The sequence below is a fragment of the Aulostomus chinensis genome, chromosome 4, assembly GCF_037954235.1.
Source record: "Aulostomus chinensis isolate RoL2024-O1b breed Wild chromosome 4, RoL_Achi_v1.0, whole genome shotgun sequence".
Classification (NCBI taxonomy): domain Eukaryota; kingdom Metazoa; phylum Chordata; class Actinopteri; order Syngnathiformes; family Aulostomidae; genus Aulostomus; species Aulostomus chinensis.
This window is the reverse complement of record NC_141323.1, coordinates 29,989,673-30,003,799: the sequence shown is the minus strand read 5'-3', so window position 1 is coordinate 30,003,799 and position 14,127 is coordinate 29,989,673. Positions and strand designations below refer to the sequence as shown.

The window sequence follows — 14,127 nt, the reverse complement described above, 5'->3', positions numbered from 1 at the left end:
GGAGTAATAATGATGCCAAGATATCTAAACCCTGTGGTGGTCCATTTGAAATTGAACTTTCCCTCTAATTCAGTTGGATATTTGCCTGAAAGCATCATTGCTACTGACTTAGATTCATTAGTTAAATAACCTGATAATTCTCCATATTCATTCAGATTGTTCAATAAAGCTGGTATAGTTAAGGAGGGTTCACTTAGATATGTTCATATATCGTCAGCAAATAAAGATATTTTATGCTCCACTCCCCCTTCATCTCTTATTCCCTTAATATCCTTATTTTGTCTTATTGATTCGGCTAATGGTTCAATACTTAATGCCAACAGCAATGGACTCAGACAATCCCCTTGTCTGACCCCTCTTTTGAGGGGAAAGAAATCTGAACAGCATCCGTTAACTCTAATCCGTGATTTGGGGTTTTTATAAACCAATTTTACCCAATCTATAAATGTTGAATGAAACCCAAAAACTTCTAATGTCCGATATAGGAAGCTCCATTTTACCTGGTCAAATGCCTTTTGTGCATCTAAACTGAGCATCAAAGCGGGTTGTCTGTTGTTTTTAGTACATGATATAAGATTTAATGTTCTCCTAATATTGTTAGCTCCTTGTCTACCAGGGATGAACCCTGTCTGATCTGGTTTGATTAATTTTGTTATATATATCTGTATCCTATGTGCTAAAATATGAGTCAATATCTTCAGATCACTACATAACAAGCTGACAGGCCTGTATCCTTCACATGTGGTTGGGTCCTTTCCTTCTTTATGTATGACTGAGATAATGGCTTCTGACCAAGATGTTGCTGGGTCACCTGATGTCAGGGCATAATTAAATCCTTTGAAAAGGGCTGGTGTAATCTCCTTCGCAAAACACGTATAAAATTCTCCCGAGAGCCCATCCGTGCCAGGGGATTTATTATTTTTAAGTACCTTAATTGTATTAGCTATTTCCTGTACTGAGATTGGCCTAACCATTTCAGATGCCTCCTCTGTTAATAATGACGGTAAGTGCAATCTTTTGAGGAATGCCAGTGTTTTATTTTCTAGTGATTGCGAGTCAGGGTCATCATATAGATTTTTATAATATTCTGCAAAGGCTTCTGCTATCTCCGTTTGCTTTATCATATATTTTTTAGAGTTAGGATGTCTTATTTTATTTATCGTCCTATTTGCCTGGGCTTTTCTAAGTTGAAATGCTAATAATCTGCTGGCTCTATTCCCCATCTCATAATATCTCTGATTCGTAAACCTTAAAGCCCCCTCTGCTTTGTAAGTTAATAGTTCATCGAGCCGTTGTTTGATTTTTTTCAGTTCGATAAGTGTTGAGTTACTTGATGTTCTTTTGTGTTCCAATTCCAACTCTCTAATTTTATTCTCTAACATATTTTGTTGCTTTAATCGGGCCTTTCTCATTCTGGAAGATATCTCTATTATTTTCCCTCTAATAACTGCCTTCCCCCCGTCCCATAAAATTGAAGGTGAAACTTCCCCTTTGTCATTAGTTTGAAAGTATTCCTTTAAATTTTGTTTTAGTTCCTGTACCACACTCTCATCTGATAACAGAGATACATGAAGTCTCCAGTATTTGAAAAAAGATTCATTACCCATATCTACCGTTAGCGTAATAGGAGCATGATCACTTATAGTGATGGTGTCTGTGCCACAGTCCAGCACTTTATGCATATGTTGTTGTGAAACGCAGAAAAAATCTATCCTTGAATAACTCCTGTGTGGGTTTGAGTAAAAAGTCAAATCCTTCCCTCTAGGGTTATTTCTTCTCCATGGATCAGTAAGACCTCGCTCTCTTATGACATTATTTAGTACCTTCGATTTTTTTACACTTGGTCCCTGTTCTGGAGGCAATCTATCCAGCTTACCATTCTGCACTGTGTTAAAATCACCCCCAATCACTATCATCCCTTTCCCATTGTTGGCAATTACGTTGGCTATATTTTTAAAGAATGCCGCATTTTCCTCATTTGGGGCATAAACATTTAGTATGGATATTGTCATATCGCTTATGGAACCAACCATCATTATATATCTTCCCAGATGATCTTTTATCACTTTCTCTGTATGAAATTGCAGGGATTTATTTATTAATATGGCGACTCCCCTTCTTTTTCCAAAAGAAGCATGAAATACTTGGTTTACCCATTCCCTTTTCACTTTGTTACATTCGTTGTCATCCAGATGTGTTTCTTGTATCAAAGCTATTGAACATTGCATTTTTTTCAATTGACTCAGTATTTTCTTTCTCTTTATGGGGTGATTCAACCCATGGACATTATATGACACAAGGTTTAGCCTACTCATATTTGTTTCAGTGGAAACCCAGTAACTTTACATCTCTTATTAACTAATATAACTGTGCAAAAAGTAGCACAGCGAAAAAGACAAGTTTGCATCTCCTCAAGAACTAATACACAATAACAAGAAAAACAAGAAAAACAAGACTCCCAACTGTCCCCTGACCAGAGAGTTGTGACGAAGGCCCTCTGGTGGTTCGCACTATGTGCACTTGCAACTTCTCGGATGTTGTGTAAAGTTGCCATTTGCTCCACAAAAGCAGTGATTTTGCTCCAAAATAGAACTTTCTCAGCACCCTCTTGGATTCCGTGTATTTTTATGTTGTTTCTTCTTGATCTTGATTCCAAGTCCTCGCATTTCGCGGACAGCCTTGCCTCGTGTTGAAGTAGAAAAGTGACCATTCTTTCCAGCCTCGCCGTCTGGCCTTCCGTGTCGTTAATCCTCTCTTCCATCTCATCTGACCGCTGCTCCAACTGAGCCATTTTCTCCCCCATTTCAGCTATTTTAGCTTCTAGTCTTGCTAAGGCTCCTTTGTTTTCCGTCACCGCGTCTGCATGTTCTTGGCGTAGTTTACGGAGCTCCGCTAATATCATCGATACCTCGTCTCCGGACATCGCCATCCCCGGTGCGGCGCTCCGCCGGCGCCTGTATCATTCGCATTTTCTTTCTTAGCTGACTTCCCTTTTTTGTCCATTTTATTTCTCTTGTCTTTAGTCTCTGATTATCCGCGTCCTCGACCCCTTTCTGCTGCTAATATCACGTTAAAGAGCTATTTTTACATAAGTTTTCTCTCGGAGCAATTCTCCCTCGTGTCTTCTACATCATGGCGTCACCGGAAGTCCCTTCACATGATTTTCATTCAGAAACAATAGAATTGTCAAAAACCACAACAGTTTTCAGCTTGCTGGTAAACAACACACACACACACACACACACACACACACACACACACACAAATAGTTTGTGTTTGTGAGAAGATAAAAAAAAATCTACTGTGCTTTGATGAAGATTAATTGTTGAATATCAATCCTCTACTCATGTGTGTGGGAGTGTAGTTGTTGTGGCCGAGTGGTTAAGGCGATGGACTAGAAATCCATTGGGGTCTCCCCGCACAGGTTCGAGTCCTGCCAACAACGTTAAACTGCTGTTCCAGAGGAGACAACATCTGCTCCTACTGTAGGTCCATGTGTCAAAGGTTTTCTTTCAAGGGCTGTAGCAGCTGATGATGAGGGAGAGAGAGAGGATTGGTAGCATGTTGTCTTGTCTCAACCATTCTGGTGTTGACCAAAATCTTTGTTGATACTCCAGTGGTGGTGAAGGTGATGGAAATGTTCCAAGTGGGACGGTTCCATGTTCAACCAGTTTCATCTGGAACTGAGGTGGAGCTTAGGGTTACGTAGGAATTGGTTTGGTTTAGTCCCTGGGAATGTCAGTTGGTGTGTGTGTGTGTGTGTGTGTGTGTGTGTGTGTTTACTTGCAGACTTTCCCTTGTGACAGCTGATTTGGTTTGGAATCCATCTTTGTCAGGACATTTTGAGAAATTCTATCATGTAGTTGGAGTTACTTTGATTTACAACACTGGAAAAAAAATCCCCTCCCCTCCAAAAACCCTCCTCTTCAACTTTGTACCCAAGTTCTACAATTCTACAATTCTACAATTTCATTTAGCAGACGCTTTTGTCCAAAGTGACGTACAACACAAGCAAGAATTTAGACTTAATTAAGGAAAAGTCCATAGGAAGCGCAAAAGTGCTTCAGTTGTGATTTGGTCACAGGTACCGCCATCTAGTGGCAGAAGAAGTGTCGCCCCCCCTCCCTTTTTTTTTTTTCTTTTTTTTGACAGACATACAACATCACACAACACAGTTAGTGCTACATAATCACTAAGTGCTGGGTCTTGGACCCTCTGACTTATTCTACCCCACAGCACAAAGAGGAGAAGAGTCAGGTCAAGTGCCTCGGTGCTCTCTGAACAATTGAGTCTTCAATTGTCTCTTAAAAGTAGAAAGGGACTCAGCAGAACACACAGAGTTCGGTAGTTTGTTCCACCATTTGGGAACAACAGAAGAGAAGAGTCTGGCTAGAGATTTGGAGCAGCGCTGGGCTGGAAGCACCAGGCGTGCTGCTGCATTCTGGATCATCTGCAGAGGCTTGAATGAGCATGCAGGGAGGCCTGCCAGAAGAGAGTTGCAAGTTGTCTCCTCATCAGGCACCACAGGATCCAGTAGGTTCAGTTAAAACAAGTCATTAGAGATTTAAAAAAATGTCCATCAAACACAAAATAAGGCTTCAAATAGGTTTCCAATTTTATTTCATGTTGACACATTTTGTCCATTTAACATCAGGACTGCTCCCAGATCGTCTCCATGACCTCATCCCAGCACCAGAGACTTTGCTGTGACACAACAGCAGACAGCAACAAGGACTGCTGCAGTGCACTTGGTAATTGGATGCACTGAAGTCATCCATCCATTCATGTCAGTGATGTCACTTGGCAGGACTGTCATTGCCGTCTCATTCTAGAAAAGAATCCAGACTCCACACGTGGCTCCCATGATAACTGATGGACCTCTGGTTGGTTGGATGATGTTTGGTCTGGGGGGGTTAAGATGGTGGGGGCTGTTTCAGTTCTAGTGCTGAAGGCTTTCGCCATGACAGTCAGACTCTCAGCTGTCCCTCATGTTCCCTCAAATGTGCAGTGTGGACCTCACACTCTGAAATTAGCCTGAAAACTCTTCATGAAAAGCAGGAGACTCAGAGTCTCTGTGGCTCAATCGGTCAGCGCACTTAGTTAGTCTTGGTTTTCAGAAATCATACAGCATACAAATAATAGCAGGTTGAAAAACATTTATTTAAAAGAATTTAACATGGTCACACACACACACACACACACACACACACACACACACACACACACAGAGCCTGTCTTTGGTATAAAATGGTCTGTCACGTTCTCTCACGTTGCACAACAACAAAACAAACAAAGACGGCCATGTCCAGTGTGGTCCTGGATATGACGACTGGACTGCAGGGTCCCAGTATCACTGTGACAATTCTTTTACCAGCTATGACCTTGGACAAGAACTTCTCAGGAGGAAACTTATCATGGTGGCACAGTGAAGAAAACTAGACCTGAGCTGCCTGCTGAAATCTTGCAGGTGAAGGACAGAGCTCCACCTCTTTGACAGACACCACCACTGTTGGCTCATGTTGTCAGTTTTTGACACACACGCATCTAAACACACACACACACACGCATCTAAACACACACACACACACACACATACACACACACATGCATGTTCTTGCACACAGAGACTTTTCCTCTGTTTTTGTTTTTTACTGGTTTTGAACCAGTAGTTGGTTTCTGTTGGTTTGATTTGCTTGACTGGTTGTTGTTTGTTTGACCTTGCAAATCCATATTTTGGGTTCTGGCTTGTTCTGCTTTTCATTTTGTGTTTGTATCATGTGAAAGTGGCATAATTAAGACAAAAGACACTGTTAGAACAGAAAGATCCAGAAAACCCACCAACCAGAGGTTTGTCTGGTACAGATGTGGAATTATTGGCTCACACAATGTTGAGGCAACTGGGAAGAAGACAAACAAAAAAGGCTTGTGTGATTCAGACATTCATCAAAAATGGTCCAGTAGAACTGTTCAATGTGTCATGACTTCAGAGGCTCAAATCCTCTCTAAGTTCTAGTGAGAGTGGAAGAGATTATAAAATGAGAGAAGCAGGGCCCTCCCTCAGAGCTGAAACAGCTCAGTTGGGAGAGCGTTAGACTGAAGATCTAAAGGTCCCTGGTCCGATCCCAGGTTTCAGCAGAGGAACAGCATTGACTTTACTTTCCAGTGGAGGAACTGCAGACATGAAGGAAACGAACATCTTGTCCTGTGTATTCTTATGACATTCAAGACATTTTTGGAGCCTCTTGTTGGATTTTGCCACAGAGAATCAGAGCCAATCAAAAGCATGGTGGACTTTAACATGGAGGATTGAACAAGTCAAGAAAGCAGCAGTTTGACCTTCACAGGTGTTTATTTTCCTGTCTAAATGCTGTAGAAAGAACCTGAGTAGCTCAGACGGTAGAGCATCAGACTTTTAATCTGAGGGTCCAGGGTTCAGGTCCCTGTTCAGGTGCTGTGGATGTTCCAGTGTTTGACAACATGGTAGTGGATGAAGTTTAGTGTTGAACAAACTGTCATCATCAAAAGCAGAAGTGTTCTTGTCTTACCAATGTGAGACTGTTGCTAGAAAAGTGACCAAAAATAATTTCATGTGGCATGCAATTAACAAAACACCCACATTAATGGTTGCAGGGGGGCTGGAGCCTATCCCAGCATCTACGGGCCAGAGGCGGGGTTCACCTGTGAGCTCTGTCAGGTATGAAGGAACCTGACTGTTGAGGACGTCAGACCTGCAAAGACACAAACACACCCACCAACAGGACCCTGCACACACAACGCTGCATAGGACCCAGGCCTGGGGCCGTCACCAGTGTTCCCATAGAAACCACCACCGTAGTCCAGTATTGGGAACATGAACTGTGTTATAATACTTTTCCAGACTTCTTATGGAAAAAGTCAACAGAAGGACAAAAATCATTTTAGCCAACCAGATATTTGCTTGGACACTGAGTTCATGTGAAATTAAAATGACAGCTGAGAATCAGGCCAGAGGCCTGGATATTCAAAGTCTTCAACTTTTGCTTTTGTTGTTCCATCAAGAAAGCCAATGAGCAGTTAGTTGACAACCAAGAATCAGGTCAAACGGAAAACAACATACAATATGAGGTTTTTCTTGTTTCTTGACGGGCAGCCAAAAATATTTTCAGCATTGGATCATTAAAGTCTGTTTCATTTCTGATGTCGTGTTCAAAAATAATTGCTCACCTAAGAAGATTCTAAAAAGTCAGACTTTCTCAGTGATATTCTCTTCTCAGGCTTTCAAATCTTTTACATTTCCATTTTCCACAAGTGAGTAGAAAGTTGTTACTCTCTTTGAATCCAGGATTTAAATCTAGGGTTCATTTCATGAGGCTTGAACCCAGGATTAAAAGCACATCATTAAATGACTTGTAGTGATATTCTCCTGTTAACATTCCAAATTATTCATTGAGATTTGGACATTACGGAAACATTTTTCCAGATTTTGATGGGCCAGTACAGCAGGAACTGGGGCTCATTCATGTAGTGGTGTAAATTTGAGCCTGGGTTTCTTCCCCTGCAAGATAAAACTGGAAAGCATTTTGTTCAATTCAGAAACGGTTTTGAAGGCAATTTCTCCAGTTGGTCCTGGAACTAGAAAGAGATCTTGTGGTAGGACATTTATTTTTACTCTATCGATCCTGTGACTCAGACTCAGAAAGGAAATGGAGTTCCATCTTCTTCTATCATCTTCAAGGAGTTCTGGCCCCAATCCAGGTGGAGGTTTTCCTCCATGTGTTCTGGAGGTGAGTGATTAAAGGTCAGAACCTGTGTTTTAGAATGGAGAATTTATATCCAGCAGAGCTTCCAGTGTTTCAAAGAGTTTTATTAATGCAGGTCCTGTGTTAGGGGGCTCACTTCAATATGTTAAAACATCATCAGCGTCTAGCACCACCTTGTGTTCTTCTCCATTTATGTGGACACCCTTAATATTTGTGGTCTCTCTCAACCACTGTACGAGGGGCTTGATATGAAGAGCTGGAAGCAGCAGGAACTGGGGGGTCATGTCTCATGGTCTCTCTTATTTTGATATCCCATTTGCGTCCTGTTCTTCCTGTTTTATTTTGATGTCGAACCTCCCCTCTCATTTTCAGGTTACTTCACTTGCCCTTGTCTTCTGTTTGCCTGAGTCTCTCGGTGCATCTGAATAGACGTCAGGACTCTGAAAGGGAACGTCCTCAGCAGAGACTCCTCTATTTCGAGGAAAGGAGAGCTGAGAGAACACTTTTTTGACATCATTCAACATCCTCAGGGACGATCGTTTACAAAGTTCTATTTAATATAGGACACATAAAATCACACCACATGAAGCAGGCTAATGAATAATAAATCAAATATAAAAATGCTTCATTTTAAGATATAAAATATCTTGTGAATATCTGGAGCTTAATTCCAGCAGCAGACCTCCTCAGGTGATGGAATTTATATTTGACATGTTTACCATTAAATGAGACACATTTGCAGTCCATTGAAATCTACTTGTGTTCATGGTGAGTTGATTTCAAAACATGAGCTGACAGAATCTACGTTTAGGGAGGAACCACCATATCCAGGGGTCTGGACCTTTTTGTAGTCAGAGCCATCAAAGTAGCAGACTAAGCTAGTAGACATTAGCATTGAGAAGAAACTGAGCAAACACCGCCCTATTGCATTGTGGGAAAATTCTGCTTGGTTTGTGTCCATCAATACACACAAGAAATTTGTCTCATGCTGCCGTGACCTGGAGCCGAACCGGGGTTGCTGCGGCCACAACACAGAGTACTAACCACTATACAATCACGGCCTCCTCAACAGCAGATCGAGCTTCCATGTCTTTGTCTCAGGTGAGATCAAAGAAAGAATTCTAAGATCAAACACAAAACTCTTAGATCAAAGGTTGAAGTTCCCCAATATTCAATTTTAGCTCAGACCCTCTTCAAGGTGGAACCAGCAGAGGAGCTCAGTAGAGACAACTGGACAGCAGCAGGACAGAACAAAGGCTCTCCACAATGGCAGGAGACAGGAAACAATTTTCTATCATCCAAGTTGTTTCCCATCTCTTGGTTTCCTTGTTAGGCTTCCTTATCCATGGAAATATTGATTTGAATATTTTGTTGTGGGCCTCTGGACCTTTTTTTTGTCAGTAAACCCTCAATTTCAGTTAAAAAATGATCAAATGAACCTCAAGAAAATCATAGAAATAAACAAAAGTTTGTTGTGTTTTCTGACCATTACTGAGGGGTGTCAGAACACATCTCTGACATGGATTGGTTTTATTTATTCTTCATTTTAATATTATTAACTATTGTAACATCCATGGTGTTATGGGTCAGTTTCGACCCTCATATATTTACTTCAAGAAAAAGGAAAAAAAGTCTCTTTTTCAGCAACAGAACTTTAATACAAACACAAAATGAAAAGCAGAACAAGCCAGAACCCAAAATATGGATTTGCAAGGTCAAACAAACAACAACCAGTCAAGCAAATCAAACCAACAGAAACCAACTACTGGTTCACAACCAGGAAAAAACAAAAACAGAGGAAAAGTCTCAAAAGTGTATGTGTGTGTTTAGATGCGTGTGTATGTGTGTGTGTTTAGATGCGTGTGTGTCAAAAACTGACACACGAGCCAACAGTGGTGGTGTCTGTCAAAGAGGTGGAGCTCTGTCCTTCACCTGCAAGATTTCAGCAGGTAGCTCAGGTCCAGTTTTCTTCACTGTGCCACCATGATAAGTTTCCTCCTGAGAAGTTCTTGTCCAAGGTCATAGCTGGTAAAAGAATTGTCACAGTGATACTGGGACCCTGCAGTCCAGTCGTCATATCCAGGACCACACTGGACATGGCCGTCTTTGTTTGTTTTGTTGTGCAACGTGAGAGAACGTGACAGACCATTTTATACCAAAGACAGGCTGTGTGTGTGTGTGTGTGTGTGTAACTGTGGCCAGGGAAAGGGACGCTAATTCCACTAATACTGCGCAATAATTTTGAGAGGATTCTTCACAGCTGCCCAACAACGCCACCCTGGGAATTTCACCCAGAGTTTTATTTTTCTTACTAGGGGACAAGACACACAGGTAAGTTCCATTCATCAGCTGGAGACTTTGTTTGTGGTATAAAAAAAGTATATATTTTATTTAGAACTCAAGTTAAAATCAATCCGCAATCGGACATTCACATACACACCAAACAAAGGAAAAAAAAGGGAAATTGATCAGGGCAGAGACTTCGAAGGGGGGTGAGCGATTGTATCTGGGGGGAGTTCACCCAAATTAAAGAAATCAAAAATAAGTCACCCACACCAGGAAGTGACTGTCACCTGGGAAACACACAAAGAGGAGACACCACCACCAGCCTCTGACACTGAAACAAGAAAAAAATTTTTTTCAGAGTTGCACTCAAACCAAATGCAAAAATAATTCAATTGGTGGAAGGAGTTAAATCTTAACCTACAGAAAGAATAAAATTATTTTAATCATTCAAATACAGCCCAAAATAAATCAAAGCAAAATACCTAATTCAAAGAAAACTAATTCAAAACACGATTTAACCAAAAAGGCAAACACAAATGAAAGAAAGTTCACCCTGATCAAAAAAAAACAACAAACAAAAAGAAAATATCAATTAATCCTATAAATCCAACTGAAACAAACTAACTCAAGAAACCCAAAACAAGAAATAGAAATGAAGAAAACTAAATAATTAAACCAAAATTAATTCCACACCCAAACATCACTCATACAATAAAAAGAATCCATCGGATTCAGCTCCGTTCAGGTGTGTGTCACCTCGTGGACGCGCAGAGTGGGTAACTGCAGGAAATAGCCTCAAAGGGCCACCCGAAGCACCGAGCAGCCGAAGCAGCAAGGCTGCGTTTCAACAACCCACGGCCACGCAGATTACCCTGATGGACAAGCTGGGTCAGCATAGACAAAGCAGCAGCGTCCGGTTGGTTGATTGTCCCTGATTAAATAGATCATTAGCACAGTTTTTGGCTGAAAATGACAGCTGCGGGCCGACAGGCACCTACCTTAGCTGAAGTGTATCAGCACGCACGCACGCACACGCTCATCCCAGAGGGAAGGCAAGAGGGAGGGAGCCGGATGTCAGCATTTCCACTCTCAAACGGAGTGCAGAGAGCAGCACAGAGCAGCGTGCGTACCCACAGCCGCACACACGCCGGAGGTGGAACAAAGCCACTTCCACATGGAAGAGTTACGAAGCAGGAAGGGCGAGGGAGGGGCCGTCTTAAATGTGGGCACCTGTTCTCTGATAGGCCGACAGGCCATCAAGGTGTGTTCAAAGAACCTTGGGTGCTATGCCTGCTGCCACATAACCATGTTAAATTCTTTTAAATAAATATGCTTCAACCTGCTATTATTTGTATGCTGTGTGATTTCTGAAACCCAAGACTAACTAAGGTGTACATACCGCAACCTAAAGTATGGTAAAGAGGAGAATGATGAAAAATCCACAAGGTGATCAGAAAATAATAAATGTATTCAGGAAAACAAAACATCTCTGAACATGTGTGACTGAAATATGTCAGTGGGACTGGCAGAATCTGGCTTTACCACTAAGTGTCTCATCAAGAGGTCTGTCACATGCGTCTGCTGTGGAGGGTCAATCTGTCCGTCCACATTCAGATCAATGATACAACGACTCTGTTGTGATCAAACTACTCAGGATGAAACAGACCAATGTTGACATCAAGTAGCAACTCAGCAGCTGATCAACAGAGTCCTAAGAACCAGTAGAACCTGTTCATCGTCCCTGGGTGGGCTCGAACCACCAGCCTCTCGGTTAACAGCTGATCGGGCTGACCGATTGAGCCACAGAGACTCTGAGTCTCCTGCTTTTCATGAAGAGTTTTCAGGCTAAATTCAGTGTGTGAGGTCCACACTGCACATTTGAGGGAACATGAAGGACAGATGAGAGTCTGACTGTCATGGCGAAAGCCTTCAGCACTAGAACTGAAACAGCCCCCACAATCTTAACCCCCCAGACCAAACATCATCATCCAGCCTCCAACCAGAGGTCCATCAGTTATCATGGGAGCCACATGTGGAGTCTGGATTCTTTTCTAGAATGTGACGGCAATGACAGTCCTGCCAAGTGACATCACTGACATGAATGGATGACTTCAGTGCATCCAATTACCAAGTGCACTGCAGCAGTCCTTGTTGCTGTCTGCTGTTGTGTCACAGCAAAGTAAGGAAACAGCCTGACGGTCCTCAAGAGGAAATTCAACAACCTCCAAAGATGGAGGTGAATCTAGACCTGCTCATGTTTGCTGTCCTTGATGAACTTGGGCGGTACTCTGGTGCTGGGATGAGCTCATTGAGATGATCTGGGATCAGTCCTGATGTCAAATGGACAAAATGTGTCAACATGAAATAAAATTGGAAACCTATTTGAAGCCTTATTTTGTGTTTGATGGACATTTTTTAAATCTCTAATGACTTGTTTTAACTGAACCTACTGGATCCTGTGGTGCCTGATGAGGAGACAACTTGGGTACAAAGTTGAAGAGGAGGGTTTTTGGAGGGGAGGTGATTTTTTTTCCAGTGTTGTAAATCAAAATAACTACAACGACATGATAGAATTTTCTCAAAATGTCCTGACTAAGATGGATTCCAAACCAAATCAGCTGTCACAAGGGAAAGTCTGCATGTAAATACACACACACACACACCAACTGACATTCCCAGGGACTAAACCAAACCAATTCCTACTTAACCCTAAGCTCCACCTCAGTTCCAGATGAAACTGGTTGAACATGGAACCGTCCCACTTGGAACATTTCCATCACCTTCACCACCACTGGAGTATCAACAAAGATTTTGGTCAACACCAGAATGGTTGAGACAAGACAACATGCTACCAATCCTCTCTCTCTCCCTCATCATCAGCTGCTACAGCCCTTGAAAGAAAACCTTTGACACATGGACCTACAGTAGGAGCAGATGTTGTCTCCTCTGGAACAGCAGTTTAACGTTGTTGGCAGGACTCGAACCTGCACGGGGAGACCCCAATGGATTTCTAGTCCATCGCCTTAACCACTCGGCCACAACAACTACACTCCCATGCACATTAGTAGAGAGTGACATTAGTGAAACTAATTTTCAGTTTATCTCATAAAAATGAACAAACTTTGACATATTTCTTTCTTTTGTGTGTCAACAACTTTGGTCTTGAAAGCTCCTGACAAACACACCACATGTCACACACTCTATAGTTTTAATCTGTTGAGAACATGAAACGTGCGGCCCCAGTGACCCTGCATGACATTTTTGTCCAATTTAAATTTTGATTCATGACCCAGAACCACTCAAAACCCCAGAAAAATAAAGGTTTTGGTGCATTAAAGACATAAATAGTAATGTTTCAAGGGGGCTGCATGCACAGCAAATTTCTGAGTGAAAAAATCTGGAGTTTGACACAAAGCAGTGAAGGAGTAAAAATTTTGGAGTTCATTCCCACATTGAGACTCCAGCTCGTGTTAACTGATACTCTTAAGCAGTGTGGGAAAAGTCGTACATTCACTGGGTGTTCAGGGCAGTGAATCACCTCCACCCCAGAGTTCATTCAACGTTTCTCTCGCTCCTACTTATACAGAGACAGGTACGTGAGCAGTTGTACCTCTTAAACCGTTCTTAATGTTGATATGTTTCGATTTATGTACTATCAAACTGAATACTGGCCAGGACTAAGTGACTTGTAAGGAAGAACTTCAATTTTCCAACTCTTGCAAAACGTCATCAGTGAGGCAACTGGGTAAGCGAGCTTCTTCCAGTCGTGCTCATATTTCATGTATTAAATGAACACTGGCTCTTGTCATTACGTCTGGTGTCGTTAAAAAGTAGTTTTGCTAGCTTCACGTTCGGTTGTTTATTTTTTATTTCCTGCGCGTGTCGTTTTTAGACGAACTTCTGTCACAACATCGGACTGGACACGCCGCGGCTCGAAGGCTGCGTGACAGGACACCGGGGCCTTCACGAGAGGAACCTGACAGGTAACATTAACGCTTCACATTTACCACGAAAAGCTTTGACAAGCAACGCGACCGTGACGTACTGTAATTGTGAATCAAATGGTGAAAACATGGTCGGCTAGTCGTGCTAAATAATGTGA

At 42.0% G+C, this 14,127-nt stretch overlaps 2 non-coding genes across 2 annotated transcripts; one reads left to right on the top strand and one right to left on the bottom strand.

Annotated features, from left to right (window-relative positions):
- Window positions 1–3,363: 3,363 nt before the first annotated feature.
- trnas-aga (transfer RNA serine (anticodon AGA)) lies at window positions 3,364–3,445 on the top strand. The gene has a single exon. It is a non-coding gene; the product is annotated as a tRNA-Ser (tRNA).
- A 9,543-nt stretch (window positions 3,446–12,988) lies between these two features.
- trnas-aga (transfer RNA serine (anticodon AGA)) lies at window positions 12,989–13,070 on the bottom strand. The gene has a single exon. It is a non-coding gene; the product is annotated as a tRNA-Ser (tRNA).
- Window positions 13,071–14,127: the final 1,057 nt, after the last annotated feature.